Here is a 15,320-nt window from a genome sequence, read left to right as displayed (position 1 = left end):
CTCGTCTCGTGCTTAACTCGTTTTTTTCTCCCTATCTTTGGTCAAAACCCCATGGAGATACACCGAAAGGAGAAGATGGAAGTTAGTGGTTGTTAGCTTGCCAGGAGTTGGGCAATCATCTCAGCTAAACGAGTTCTTCATTCATAATTTAGGTAACAAGACTCCTTTGTAATTTATGTTTATTTCTGTTTTTAATAAACTATTATTGTGCCGAAAACTTTTAAAAAGTAATAACCGGTTCGTGGGAGCTTTTCCCACGGTGGTTTTATCTTTACCGGTGTTGAAGTTTCTCGACCTTGGGTTTAACGAATTCGAGGGGTCTGTTCCGAATAAGCTGTTCGATAAGGACCTTGATGCGGTTTTCTTAAACGATAACCGGTTTAAATTTGGCATTCCAGCGAATTTGGGTAACTCGCCGGTTTCGGTGCTGGTTTTGGCTAATAATGATTTGGGTGGATGTCTTCCGGCAAGTATTGGGAAAATGGGAGCAACGTTGAATGAGATTATGTCTGATGAATGATAATTTGTCGAGCTGCTTGCCAGTGCAGATTGTTTTTGACGCCAGCTTTAATGTTTAATGGGCTTCAAGGGCCGTTGCCGGCGGCGATTGTCGGAATGAGAAGTGTGGAGCAGTTGAATGTGGCGCATAATAAGTTGACAGGAGTGGTGCCGGATATTATTTGCAAGAAGGGATCAAAATTTTGTTCATAATAGTAGACAAAAGTCAAAAGGCTAAAGGACCTCGGTTCTGTTTTCGATGTTAATTAATTTTTCACATAGACTAGGACCTAAGGGAGTCGGACAATATTGGCCTATTGTGCCGTAATCTGATTCTTGGTAAATCAAAGATATTAAAATTATTCATATATATAATAATTAGTCCACTACGGTGATATGTAAATGGTGTTTTACCTGGCGCTGTGGTGGGTTGGTAAACTCAAGCGGTTGGTCCTAAGAGTAGAAGAGGTAAGTCGACGTGAAATCGATCGGTTTTGACTACGTGCGTTATTATACCGAAGTTAAAACCAAGTATAAAACAAAAAAAAATTCTAAAAATTTTGTGTGAACCAATGAGGTGGAGCCGGTTGGTACTCAAGTGTTGGGATCCTGTGCGTTGAAGCAGTGAGTCTACGCAAATTTGGTCAGTTTTTGCGAGGTTTGTTATGGTACTAGAACAAAAAAAATCATCATTTGGTCGGTTTTGGCTACGAACGTTACAATACTTGGGGTAAAAACAAAACACGGTGACTCTACGCGACTATGATCGGTTTCCATCACATTTATTACGGTATCTGAACAAAATCATAACAAAAAAATGTCTTCCGCCAAGTGGCCTATCGAGATACTATATACCACAACTTTTATTTATATTAACATATTTAAATAAAAAAAACACAAATAATATATTAAAAAAATAAAAGGAAGAAACTGAAAAAAAATCTATTCACAGGAGTCTCCATCCACTTAACAAAAATGAATATCACGAAATGGTAAATGTTTCTTTATATGAGTCTTGAACTTGAGCAGTTTTTTCATTACCAAGCATTATTAACAAATTTAACGTTAACCAACACACCAAGATATTACTATTGATTAATCATCAAAATAATTTACATGAAAATAAAACACAACTAATAAAATATTCAAAAAAATAATAATTTGTGACACCGAACTTCTAAGTTATACTAGATATATAATATATAATTGGTTTATGAAAAATTATTCATGGGCCAAGTAACATGTTATTACTTATTAGTTATTATGCATACAAGAGTGGTTTAATTATATTAAAATTTAGTGATTCTTTTGTAAAGATTTTCGAAATTTCTACCAGGTAAGCTTATCAATTTTTACATTAGGTTTTGAAATAAATCGATAGTTAACTTTCATATTGAAAAGAAAATAGAGATTACAGTTATTACATGTATTTGCTTATTTAAAATAAAATACTATTGGTTCATGCATTATATTTTGTAAAACTGAATTGTTTCTTTTAACAATCTTAATTTTTTTTTTGTCAAGATATCTATAATATGAGTTGTGTTCAAATAAGAAGTTTAATTTTCCTAAGAAGGCTAGGAATGAGGGTATTTTAGTCTACTACCTTAATATTCAAAACCCACTTAATTAATCTTAAAAACTCACTTAAATTTTTACTTTACAACTAGGAGTGTCCAAAATACCTGAACCCGATTAACCCGACCCGAACCCGAATAAGCTAATTAGAGTCAGGTTAATAGGGTCAAAAATTATTAATCGGGTTATTCGGGTTACCCCGAATAACCCGAATTGTTAATAGGGTCGGGTTTCGGGTTCATTTTTGAAAAAAAGTCGGGTTTCGGGTTAACCCGAATAACCCGATTAGTGGTGATACTTAACTTTATAAAATAATGATGAAAAGATAAAATAAGCACTATTAAGTATTAAGGCAATATTGAAAGCTTTATAAAGAAGTTAATAAGTTAATTATTCTGATTGTTCATGAAACGTTCGATGGAAAGTTTATTTATGTTGTGTTCATTTAATTAAACAAACGAATATGAACACATGTTTCACTCGTTCATCTATGTTCGTGAACGTTCGTTTATGATCGTTCATTTAAGTTTGTTTACGTTCATTCGTGTTCGTTTACATATTAATAGAAAATTATTAAACGTTATTTGCATTTAGAAATTATATCACCCTAATATGTTTTATATTTGTTTATTTAAGTGTGTTCATTTATGTTCGTTTATGTATGTTTGTGTTCGTTAATGTATGTACATATATGTCATTCATGTTCGTTTATCTTTGTTTAAATATTTTCGTTTATGTTCATGAATTGTTAGTTTAGATTTTAAACACACACACCAGTTTGATCCTTATGTGTTACGGGAGTTTATTTAAAGTTTTGTTTTTAATCGTTTTGCTATTTTATGATAATTTATTTTATTTTTTTTAACATAGTTTTGTTTTAATTTAACGTTTGGCTATTTTATGATATATATTAGTTTGAAATCGTTTTGCTATTTTATGATATATATTAGTTTGTTATTATATTTTTTTAACGTTTGGGTTTTATCAGTTGAGATATTTAGGTTTTTTAGATTTTTAACGAACAAACATAAACGAACACGCGCATGTTGATTTTTTTAAATGTACAAACATGAACACAAATATTTGTCTAATGAAAAAAGAGGCGTTGATGTAGTTGACGATGGTGGGTAGTATCGGAAGTTAACCGACGATGGAGATGACAGACCAGCAACGAATAACATGTAAAGCAAATAAATTAAATTAGGGTTTGATAATGAAAGTGTTTATCAATAAATGAGATCTTATAACCATTTGAGGGCTATAGAGTTTGTTAAGACACATAACCCGTGAAAATTATTGTTTGATAATTAAGGGGTTATTTCACAAATAAATAAGATGTTATAACCCGTTTAAGGGTTATCCGGGTTTGGTGAGACCCATGACCCGTAAAAATTATTGTTTGCTTATGAAATAGTTTTACAAATAAATGAGATGTTATAACCCATTTAAAGACTAACGGGGTTTGGTGAGACTCATACCCACGAATTTGGGTCAATTGCATGAGAAGCCTCCATTTATAAATCAAACAATCTGGTGGCTCTAGAAAATGGGGGGGGGGGGATAACATGAGAGCGACACATAAGATTTTATGGTAGACAATTATATAGATAGTTATATATATACATATATATATAAGGGTAAGGATCCTAAGAGAATCCTTTGCAAATTAAGAACTTTGAGAACCATTTTGGACAACTAAAAACACTTTTAAAAAAATATTTAAAAAATCATAAAACAAAAAATAACAAAAATTTTAAAAAGTAAAAAAACCAAAATTCTTATTTTTCATTCCGGATTCATTAAAAAAAATATAAAAAAAACAAAAAAAAACGTTGTATTATACACATATGTATAATTTTATTTAATCTTTAGTTACGTAATATACACATATGTACAGTATCATTTATCTTAAATTATACACATATGTATATAAAAAACATGTCAATTTACACATATGTATATATTATACATATGTGTATATAATTTAGCTAAACCGAGGTTTTTTTTTTATGAAATCGGGATGTTAAAATAAGACTTTTGGTTTTTTAACTTTTTTCATTTTTGTGTTTTTTTATTTTATGATTTTTTTATTTTTGGGTTTTTTTGTGGTCCAAAATGGTTTTCATAGTTCTCAATTTTAAAAAGTTTCTCTCATGATCATGATTCATATATATGATATGTACATATATGTACATACAGTACATGTTTTTTTATACACATGTGTACAATGCAAGGTAAACGATAGTGTACATTACGGAACTAAATATTAAATGAAATTATACATTTGTGTATAATATAAAGTTTTTTTTTATGAAACCGGAATGAAATATAAAAATTTGGTTTTTTTACTATTAAAAAGTTTTTGTTTTATAATTTTTTTAAATATTTTTAGAGGGTTTTTTTCTCTACTATAAAAATAATGTGATGTGTGTGATTGAGTGTGCACCATAAGAATGTGGAGAATTTGATCAATGGTTGGAAAGAGAGTTTCCCAGTTTCTCACTTTTTTGGAGTTCCCTTTTGAACGTAACTATATATATATACTAGGTTATAAACCCGTGTATTATACGGGGTTGGATAATTATAAAAAAACAAATAAATGCGCAAAAAAATTCGTATTAACATAAATAACGTAGAATTACATTTCACATGTCTATAAATAATTTCTTGTATACAGCCAGCACTTTACGGTATCATATGGTAACAACATTTGGTACGGCGAACCCGGTATTCCATTATTAAAAGAAAGAAGTGGCCGGAAGGTTTAAATAATAACCACAACACTATTAAGCAAACTCCTTATCAAATGTACAAACAATTTATATTTCAATCCACAGTAGATAAAAAAAATCTGCCCAAATAAAAGGTATGCTCATAAAAGTACATTGTTGAACCAAGAGATACATACATACATACATACAGTTTGAAAAGAAAATACGCATAACAATACTGCAAGACGTTAATAATTTAACATTAAAAATCCGTATACAAACAAAATATGTTACAATTAAATAAGCAAAAGATTCACCTAAAGCAAAATCATAGCATATAGTTTCTCATCCTTCCCTGGCTAGTAATACGAGTCACATTTTCATAAATTAGTTGATTTGCTATAGGTTACTCAACCTTCTGCTATTGATCCATCTAATCAATCAGAAAATAAAAGAAAATTGGCCAAACTATTAGACATTTGTAAATTGAAAACAATATTGGCACACAAAAAAATAATAATACCACATATAATCATCACATATAAAATAAGAGACAACAAAACGTTAGATGCAAAATCAAAGACAACAAAAACAAAACATGGTAAACTTTAGGCCAGTTAATGAACCGAACATTCAGTGAATTGTTTGTGAATCGTTCGGTAGGAAGTTCGTTTATTTAATAAACGAAGAAACATGAACAAATATTTTTCTATATTTAATTTAACATACGAACATGAACACAAGTTTCATTCGTCCATTTATGTTCGTGAACGTTTCTTTATGTTTGTTTGCATACTAATAGAAAACAATTAAATATTATTTGTACTTTACAAATTATATCACCCTAATACCTAATATCTAATGCAAACAAATTTGTTTGTTGACTATTATTTGACCCATAATATCAATAAACCAAATTACAAATTTGTTTGTTGACAAACAAATTTATTTGTTTGTTGAACCATTTGTTGACATCATAAATTTACTAAATCTCAGTTTACAAATTACAATGCTTGACACCTATACATGCAGCTGCTGCAAGCTGCAGTAGTAATTAGAATGTACCAAAATTACCCTTAGCTTTACTTTTATAAACTTGCAATCTAAATATGTAGCCTGCAACTTGTTAGAATATGTCACGACTTTCAATTTGTCTCAAAATCAAACTATTAATAATTCCAAAATATGCTAAATCTGCTCTATAACTTGTTAAGTTGTAAAACTTATCAATTCATGCTGCACTTTGACAAAAAAATAAAATTAAAAGAATGACCAGCAAATTATGATATTCACTTCAAATCACGCACTGTTTATAGTCAGCAATTTTTACTCTTTCTAAAACTTTCAAGATTGCCCTTGTATAACATCTCCTTGACAAATAGTCTTTTTCCAACTTCAGTTTCTTTTATACCCACTCGTATATTAAGCCCAATCCCGCAAAATGTTGAACCAAAATTTTGCGTCTTATTTTGTTCCTAAAGAACAAATGGGTAACAATTTGTAAACCCCAACCGAGCACCATTACAGATTTTTCACACTAAAAGAGCCTAAACTGTTTACATCCATCAAAACCACATTTTTTTAAAAAAAGTTTCTACACAATTTTACACTTTATATATACTTCCCATTCAAATATTGACACTATCAAAAATCATTTGCCACGTTGTTTTTCCTTTAATAAAGACATTGAATGTAAAAGAAATTAGAAAATAGATATTCAAATCTTCAGATATACTTATTAGATAAGCATAAAAACCATTCAACTGAGCTAATAATCACCAATGAACAACCACAAAAAAATAAATAAATAGGAATAATCAACAAAGAATCAAATAATAGCAATAACCAAGGTAAACACAAAAAAACAGATGGCCTAATTTTTCAGATTACCATTGAAATAAATAATTGATAACATAAATAATCAAATGAAAATTGAATCCCTAATACTGATAACAAAGATGATCATAACATACCTAGTGAATTTGAAATCTAAGAAATTAGAAGGGTTTTTTTTTCTCTGGGAAATAAGAGAAAAATTGAAAAGAGCAGCACCCGAATTGACTTTCTGATATCATAACATGAATTCATCACCGTACAAAAGAGTCACTCACATACACTTGTCTTGACGATCCAAAAACAGGAATTGATTGTACATGTTGATTAAGAGCGAAAAAAAAAGAAAGAAAATCAATCTACGGTATTCTTTATAAAGTAAAATTTATGATAAATCAATTGTCTTTATTTCAACTGATGAAACATAGATATTACATCAATATAGCATGTAGGCGGGCAACAAGCTGCGCCGCCACCCCTTTCTGAATTGCAAACCCTAACCTGCTAAAGACATACCCCTGCCCCTTTGGAGTCGACACATTGCAAGTGTGTTATGGGTCATTAATGTCAGCTTCAGTAATATGGAAGAGAGGCCGGCAGCGTTATTTTTTTAATTAGGGGTGCCATTTGTCACCTTAAGGGTCCAATCAAGTGCCACGTGGCACAATTACATTTTTATATATTATAATGGTAGATACAGGGGAAAGTTATTTTAAGAACCATGGTGAGTTTTAAGAACTCTAAGAACTCAATTTTTAACCATACATTTAATTAAATGATATGAAATATGTGGCTGAGATTAAATTTAATTAAAAAATGAAGCAGGAGAGAGAATAAGTATTTTTGATAATTACACAAGTTTAAACGTTAGTTACACATGTGTAAAAAGTCGATTCGGTGTGTAAAAAAATACCGTAATTTTTTGTACATCACTTACACTTACGTATTACACATATGTAAAAAAAATTCAAAATTTTTTTTTGTTACATTGAGTTCTTTCGAGTTCTTAAAACTCATGGTGGTTCTCAAAAGAAATCAATCCTATATATATATATATAGAGGTAAATGATGGAATACGAAAATCCTTTATCGTACAATGGTACGCGACATTCTGAAACGTCCATCTTCAAATACCATCCTAACCTAAAATCACAAATGCGCGAGCCGGCCTCCGTCGTCGATTCCGACCACCTTCGCCATCGCCGTTCAACGATTCCGTCTACCATCCACCTTCGCGACCACCATCTTCTTCCGACACAACCATCGATCGTTGCTCACATGTCAGTTGGTAAAATTGCCCAATTGAAATTGAAATTGTTGAACTAATTGATCAATTAAACTTTGAAATTGGTCCAATTAATCATCAATTTGAAGTTTCAATTAATCAATTTTGAGTTTTGCAGAAACCAGTTGCAGACGTTCCATATTTTGTTCATATGGTCGAATCAATGATCAAATTAACAGTCGATTGATGATTGTTTAATGATTATGAGATTATATGAAGTGATTTCAGTGTTCAATTTCATGTTTACATGTGTTTAATTTTTTTTTGTTAGTTTTAGAAGTTCTGAAGAGCCAGAACTTCTTAAAACTTCAAACTTTTTATCATAACTTTTAAACTTTTTTGAACACCCAGAACTTCTAAACTTTTATCAGAACTTCTAAACTTTATTAAACAACCTGAACTTCTTAGAACGTATTAGAACGTTTAAAGATGTTCATTTTTTTTAACACCCAGTGCTTCTTTGAATGTATTAGAACGTTTAAAGATGTTCTTTTTTGGTCAGAACGTTTAAAGGTATTCAGTTTTGTTTCAGAACGTTTAAACATAATATTTTGAACCCTAATCAGAGCTCGATTGAGTGCGTTATTTCTGCAATTCCATAATTGATTGATGAATCTAAATGCTTCTACACATCAATTCGATTGATTAAATCCTCATTTTGGTGTTTATTTTGGTCAAAACGTTTAAACTTTTGAGCAAAATGTTTAAACATGAACCCTAATAAGAGCTCAATTAGTGTGTTAATCTGTATTTTCATAATCGATTGATGATTCTAAAGCCTCTTACACATCAATTCGATTGATTAAATCATCAATTTTTGATCAATTTGAAGATTTTTAATGTTCAGTGACGTTCTTTTCAATTTTGGGTTTTGACTTTTGAGATTTCATACTGTAAGTTGTGATTGGAGTTTAGAAATTGTGAGATAGATTAAAGAGTTCTAATTTGGATCGGAATCGATTTTAAATCGATGAATTTGATCGCGAACTATTGTTTGGGTTATTTACCAAACTGCCACCGCGTGAAATTGAAATCGATGACCAGCAGTGTCGCGTACGTAATGTATGATAAGTCATTATTGTACAATAACTCACCCCTATATATATATATATATATATATAGGATTTGATTCATTTCATTTCAGAAGTGTTTCTTATTGCGAGAAGTTACTTCTCGCTATAATGATCTTTTGAGAACTTGATTAGCTGTAAGAACTTTAAGAACTCAGTATAAACCACATAATCTATTAAATGGGTATTGAATATGTGGCTTGAAATAAATCTGGAAAGTGAATAAATACTTATGATGATTACACAAGTTTAAATATTAGTTACAAATGTGTAATAAGTCAATTTCGGTGTGTATAAAAATACTGTAATTTTTTTACGTTACTTACACTTACATATTACATATGTGTAAAAAAATATGTAAAAAAAAATTGTTACGTTGAGTTTTTCATGTTTTTAAAAGTCAAAGTGGTTTTCAAAAGAAATCAATCATATATATATATATATATATATTGACTAGCAAATGGCTGTGGATGGAAGTTATATTTGTTTTTTTAAATAAAAATAATACAGTAAAATTAAATTCAATATTAACTTATACTTTAAAATGCATCTCTACTATAATCCAACACTGACAAGTGAGTAACAACAATGCCAAACGATAATTTTTAAACACTTAGGAACAAAATAACAAATTGATACCCTTGTATGAAATGTTTATATCATAGAGAACTAGTTTAGCTTTTGTGGCTACACAAATTTTCATCTATTTCTACTCAAAATTTATGGCCAGTCAATTAATTTTGTCATGTAGGGAAACATGTTCTAGATAATTCATTTACTTAAATTGATTTCACATGTAACCAAACACCCCGTGATGCTCGAGTTTTTTGCATACAAATAAATCTTTTATAAGGTTCTAAAAATGCTTGTCACTAATAATTTGCTAATATTTCATAAAGACACGTAAAACTTATTTGATTAATTTTAACAAACATTAGAAGTTTACGACTAATAACAAATATTTTATGTGAAACCGTTATATGCTTTAATGGTTCTGATTAGTGAAAGCTCATTGTCGATCTGACAACAATGTATCGAGACACTTTTCAGTTTGAAATAAACCCATTATGGATGCCTAAAACTCACATGTTTTTTTTTTCTTATGACACCAGCTTTTAGGATTGTAAACGAATCAAACATTTAGCAAACAGTTCGGCGGGAAGTTCATTTATGTTCGTTTGTTTAATAAATAAACGAACATATACAAGAAATTTCGTTCGATTAGTAAAACAAACGAACATAAACAAAGCCCATGTTCGTTCAATTGTGTTCGTTAATGTGTTCATGAACGTTCGTTCATGTTCGTTTGCATATGTCTTCATGAAAGTTTTTTGTACATTTGTTCAAACATTTTATATTATTTTATTTGTTATCTCTGACATAAAATAGGAAACTATATTCTCACGTTGTGTTTGCATTGTTCATATTTCCTTTCCCGTTATTCACATTGATGAATTCATTGATCTCAACCTCTAGGCTTTGTTGATTTTACTTGTGTCTGTGAACCGTTCATGAACATATTCATTTCCTTAATGAACGAACTCGAACATAAAATCTCATTCGGTAAGTATTCTGAACACATTATTTCTTTAACAAACGAACATGAACAGAGCTTTGTACATATTCATTCGGTTCATTTGCAACCCTACCATCTTTGAACCTGACGTGAAACCGCCACTCGTGAATAGTGATTAATGATGGGCCCTTCCATGTGAAATGTTATGTTCCAAAATTTATGACCTTTCGATAATTTTTTTTCCTGAGAATAAATCTTACTACTTTTGTGCGAAAACAATCAATCATGTCCCCATAAAGGCCCAAACATCCTAAATATTCAGATTTTTAATTATGTAATGAATATACAAGACATTATTAGAGTTTGTAAATTTTTTTAACGTAACACAAACATCTGTCTTACGTTTGTGTATGTCCCGGACATTCACTAAAAGTTGTTTGTGTTAGAAAGTAGAAACAAAGCGGTGCAACGGAACAACACACAAATTAACGTGTGCACACGATTATACACGTGGAAACGAAAATATAAACGATAAATACGACACAAGAATTTTACGTATCCACGAGCTGTAACAAGGTTATCTCATTGATTATTGGTTTACTGGTGAGTGTGCTATGTAACGAATTTTCTAAATCCACAAATTATTATTGTATTAAAGTTGTGAGTTATTTTTCCTTGATATAATAAAATGTGAGTTTACTCTTTAATTGTGTGTTCGTTTATTGGTTCCTACTTCCTAGACTAAAAGAATTCACCTCCAAATCGATATTATTACGTTGAGTTTATAAAACATTGATGAAAATAGGAAGCGTGATGTAATCATATAAAGTGAAGAAAGGCTTGGACCATTTGATAGGTGCAATATTCTCACAGTTGAAATCCACTTAAGCCTTCAGCCTTTTTTTTTCTATTTGCTAATTATCCTTTAGGACTAGCTACCAAACTCGGGCAGTGAGTGTGATACACAATTATTCACTAAAATATAATAATTAGATCTAAACTGTGGTCCAATTATTGATTTAAAATACATACTCTTATCTCATACAAGAAGATGTACATGTATGTAAGAACATCCGTAGTGGTATATATTTGGAGGCGTTTTGGGTTAAAACGTAGGGGGCACACCCCTTCCCTCCCGGTGTTTTAGGCCAAAGTTTTGGGCATGGCTTTTTGTACACAATTTTCATGGGTATGCGTTTTGTGAGAGAGGGAAGGAGAAGAGAGAGGCTTTTTGTTACCATTTTCTCCCACTACACCCCATTTTTACAACAAAATTGAAAAGTTACATGACAATAAAATGCTTGTGGGAATAACTGTTGACTAAGCATGATCTAAGATGAACTATTTATATTCTTTTAATATTATACTTTTTATAAAGATTTAATACTTTATAACAAAAATAAAAAATTAAAGATTAAAAAAATATTATTTAAAACTATTTTTCATGAACTTTAAAATAAATTAGTTGTTTTAATTTAACCTTCTTTTCGCGCGCGCACACACACACGTACATGTAATTTCGTGAGTTATATATATTTTCGCTAGTGATTCACACACACACACACTATATTCCTATATCACACATTTTTGACAAGCGCAAGACTTGAACCAATTTTTTCAGCGTTTAGAACTACTCCCAATACCCGGCTGATTTTTCAGAGACAGTATGTCAACCATCTACACTGCTTTTGCGCTCTATGCTTGACTCACCAAGGAAGAGACAGTCAAGGAGGAAACCATCATTGTGAGAAAACCCTCTTGAGTCATGTTTTGAACATGAGACCATAAGATCTCAAGCGTTTTATCAATATCCCCAAATCCCCAATGACGAGACTTGAACTATTATTTGAAAAAAAACAAAGTAATATTTAACATTTTGATAACCCAAAGTAAGTATTGATCTAATTACTAGCAACATTAATGTGGATTAAATGAACCATTATAGAGTTCATTTTGTTGGAATTAACGAAATTAGAGTAACAACGAACATAATGGTTGTGTGGTACTTCATGACTCTTTTAATATTGTTTACACAAATAAAAACTTGAACCAAGAAATGACTATACCCTATCAATCTTTTTATACTAAAACAAACATGTTTCCTACTCTAATTGTAATTCATAATAATTCTCAAACAATTACAATTATCTCATAACACTTATAAAATAAATCTAGACTTATCTCAGACTATGTCGATAAATTAATATAACTAAATAAAAAAAAAATCTAACATTTTAATCAAGGTTGGGTTTTGATGAAACAAGGTAACAAAGATAGGCATTTATTAAGCCTGATAAACAAAAATATTTCAAAAAGCATCTTAAAATCAAGAGGCGTATGCATGAATAAACCTTGCAAGACATGAATTTGCTATTACGAAAAGCTCGCTTAAAAAGTTGTCAAATCTTTATAGCGTACTATTCATTCATCTACATGCTGTATCTAAAGTTAGTGGCGGATGTATAGTATAACTAGGGGTAGCATTCGTTACCCCTCAACTTTTTGTCGATAGTGTAAATTTTTTTTTCATTTTGGGTCGCTTTTATATTTCGTTACCCCTGAAAAAAATATTACGTTACCCTTTTTGTTTAAAGTCCAACCAATTTTAAAGTTCAAATCAAATAAAGACCAAACAAAATTGATAGCCCAAAGTAAATAAAAACCAATAGCTTTTTTTCTTCTTTTTTTTTCATTTGAAGGAGAGACATCAAACAGAAGCAGCTCATACAAAAATAAGCTCAACATAATTATCAAATGTTCAAATCAAATAAAGGCTAAACAAAGTTTATAGCACAAAAACAAATAAAAACCATTAACCATTTTTAAACAGTCATGTTTGACAAATTTTGTTTATGGACCCGTTCAATGATTTTTTTATTTTTTTATTTTTTTTTTCAAATGGACACTCTTTGACTTCTAGTGATAAAATGGACACTTAGGGATTTTCTCATTTCCCCAATTTTAAGTTACATTTACACTGATATAACTAAAATTTATTGACTTGGATCTAACTTTATATGCTGAAAGAGTAAGAATATGTCATAAGTTGGGTGTGGGTCCTGGTGGGTTTCAACGACCTGGTTACAGCATTGGACATAAACTTCAACTGCATAGGATGTGTTTTGGAAGAAACTGGGACATGGAAACAAAGTATAGAGAACGTTACAATCGTGACTATTCTATACCGCCACTGGTCCCACCTGAACTTGTTTCATTGATTGTAACTTCATATCAAGATGCTCGATCCCATCTAAACTCACCCGATGAACTTCCTTTAATGTACCCGGATACTGCTTTCGTCAACTTGTACACTGTCACTGGTCGACTCGGTCTTCACCAGGTTAATTAGTCGTTTGAGGTAAACTTGTTGGCACGTTAAATTTAAAAACATAAATTGTTTTTTGTGTTTTTTTTAGTATTGTAGGATCGCGATGAGAGTCCATACAGTATCAGAAGAGGATTGCATGTGGTTTCGCTCTCCATCGGTGACGCTTCAGAGTACTTATTTGGTCATAGTTGAGATGAAGATAAGTTACAAAACGTATTGTTGGAATCATGTGATATTTTGATATTTGGTGGCAGGTCTAGGCTTATTTTTCATGGGGTGTGGACAATCTTCCCGACTTCAGCTCCCCCGCCTTATTACAAAAGGCAAGCTTAGACCGGGTTGTTTAAACCTTACTTTAAAACAGTTTTGAGTGTGCTCGGTTTGGTGCCAAGTATGAAAGTCGATTGATCTTGAAATCATTTAGTGTTTTTCAACTCGTCTTTGATCTTGTAGGTAACCTTTTGGTTGGGTTTCATGTCATGTTTTGTGTTTTGGTCATTTTAAGTATAATGACTTCAGCTCCCCCGCCTTATTACAAAAGGCAAGCTTAGACCGGGTTGTTTAAACCTTACTTTAAAACAGTTTTGAGTGTGCTCGGTTTGGTGCCAAGTATGAAAGTCGATTGATCTTGAAATCATTTAGTGTTTTTCAACTCGTCTTTGATCTTGTAGGTAACCTTTTGGTTGGGTTTCATGTCATGTTTTGTGTTTTGGTCATTTTAAGTATAATGACATGTTTGTGGTTATTTAGCAAAATCTAACTAGTGTTGGTTTTTTCACTTTTTTAAAAAATTTGTTTTTTTTATTTATTATTTTTTCAAATATTTTTTAGATGTTTTTTAGTGGCTCAAAATGGTTTTCAAAGTTCTCAATTTTCAGATGGTTCTATTAGGATCTTTATATATATATATATATATATATATATATATATATATATTGATCTGACGGTGGATATGAAAAGTGTGTTTTGTGTGTGATGTGTTTAATTTTAGTTGCGGTGTATTTATTGTGCGATGTGTTTTATTAGATTTAATAATGAAAACACATTTTCTACATTTTTTAGGAAAAATCTACTTCTTAATATAACATTGCTCTCTCTCTCTCTATATATATATAGGATTGAGATCATGTGAGAACCATTTTGAAAATTAAGAACTTTAGGAACCATTATTTAGCCACTAATTTTTTTATCAAGATGTGGGATTTAAAACTTTATTTATAGGGTAAAAAAGGAATTTTGTCTTCAAGTGTTTGGGGATCACGATGCTTAATCTGTTCATGCATTATTTACCCACAATTGGGACAACAATTGAAAGTTCGAAGAGAACCATAAGATACAGAAAAACAATCGTATATGTTCAAATTTGAAGAAACACGAACCTAATCCCTTTACAGGTCTTAGATCCAGTGAGTCCACTGGGTATAGTACGATTACTTAACAATTAACGATATAAGCCAAACTCCCAAGTCCAATGACAGAAACCTGCAAAACGAACACCATG

At 30.8% G+C, this 15,320-nt stretch overlaps 1 pseudogene; it reads left to right on the top strand.

The window, feature by feature from the left end:
• Nucleotides 1-13,606: 13,606 nt before the first annotated feature.
• LOC143530670 (DNA N(6)-methyladenine demethylase ALKBH1D pseudogene) lies at nucleotides 13,607-14,152 on the top strand (annotated as a pseudogene).
• The last annotated feature ends 1,168 nt before the right edge of the window (nucleotides 14,153-15,320 follow it).

This window comes from Bidens hawaiensis, unplaced genomic scaffold, assembly GCF_021521415.1.
Source record: "Bidens hawaiensis isolate Kalapana, Puna unplaced genomic scaffold, B.hawaiensis_p1.1 tig00008970_1, whole genome shotgun sequence".
In the NCBI taxonomy this organism is placed as follows: domain Eukaryota; kingdom Viridiplantae; phylum Streptophyta; class Magnoliopsida; order Asterales; family Asteraceae; genus Bidens; species Bidens hawaiensis.
Note: the sequence above shows the minus strand (reverse complement) of the source record. Positions and strands in the feature narration are given on the sequence as shown.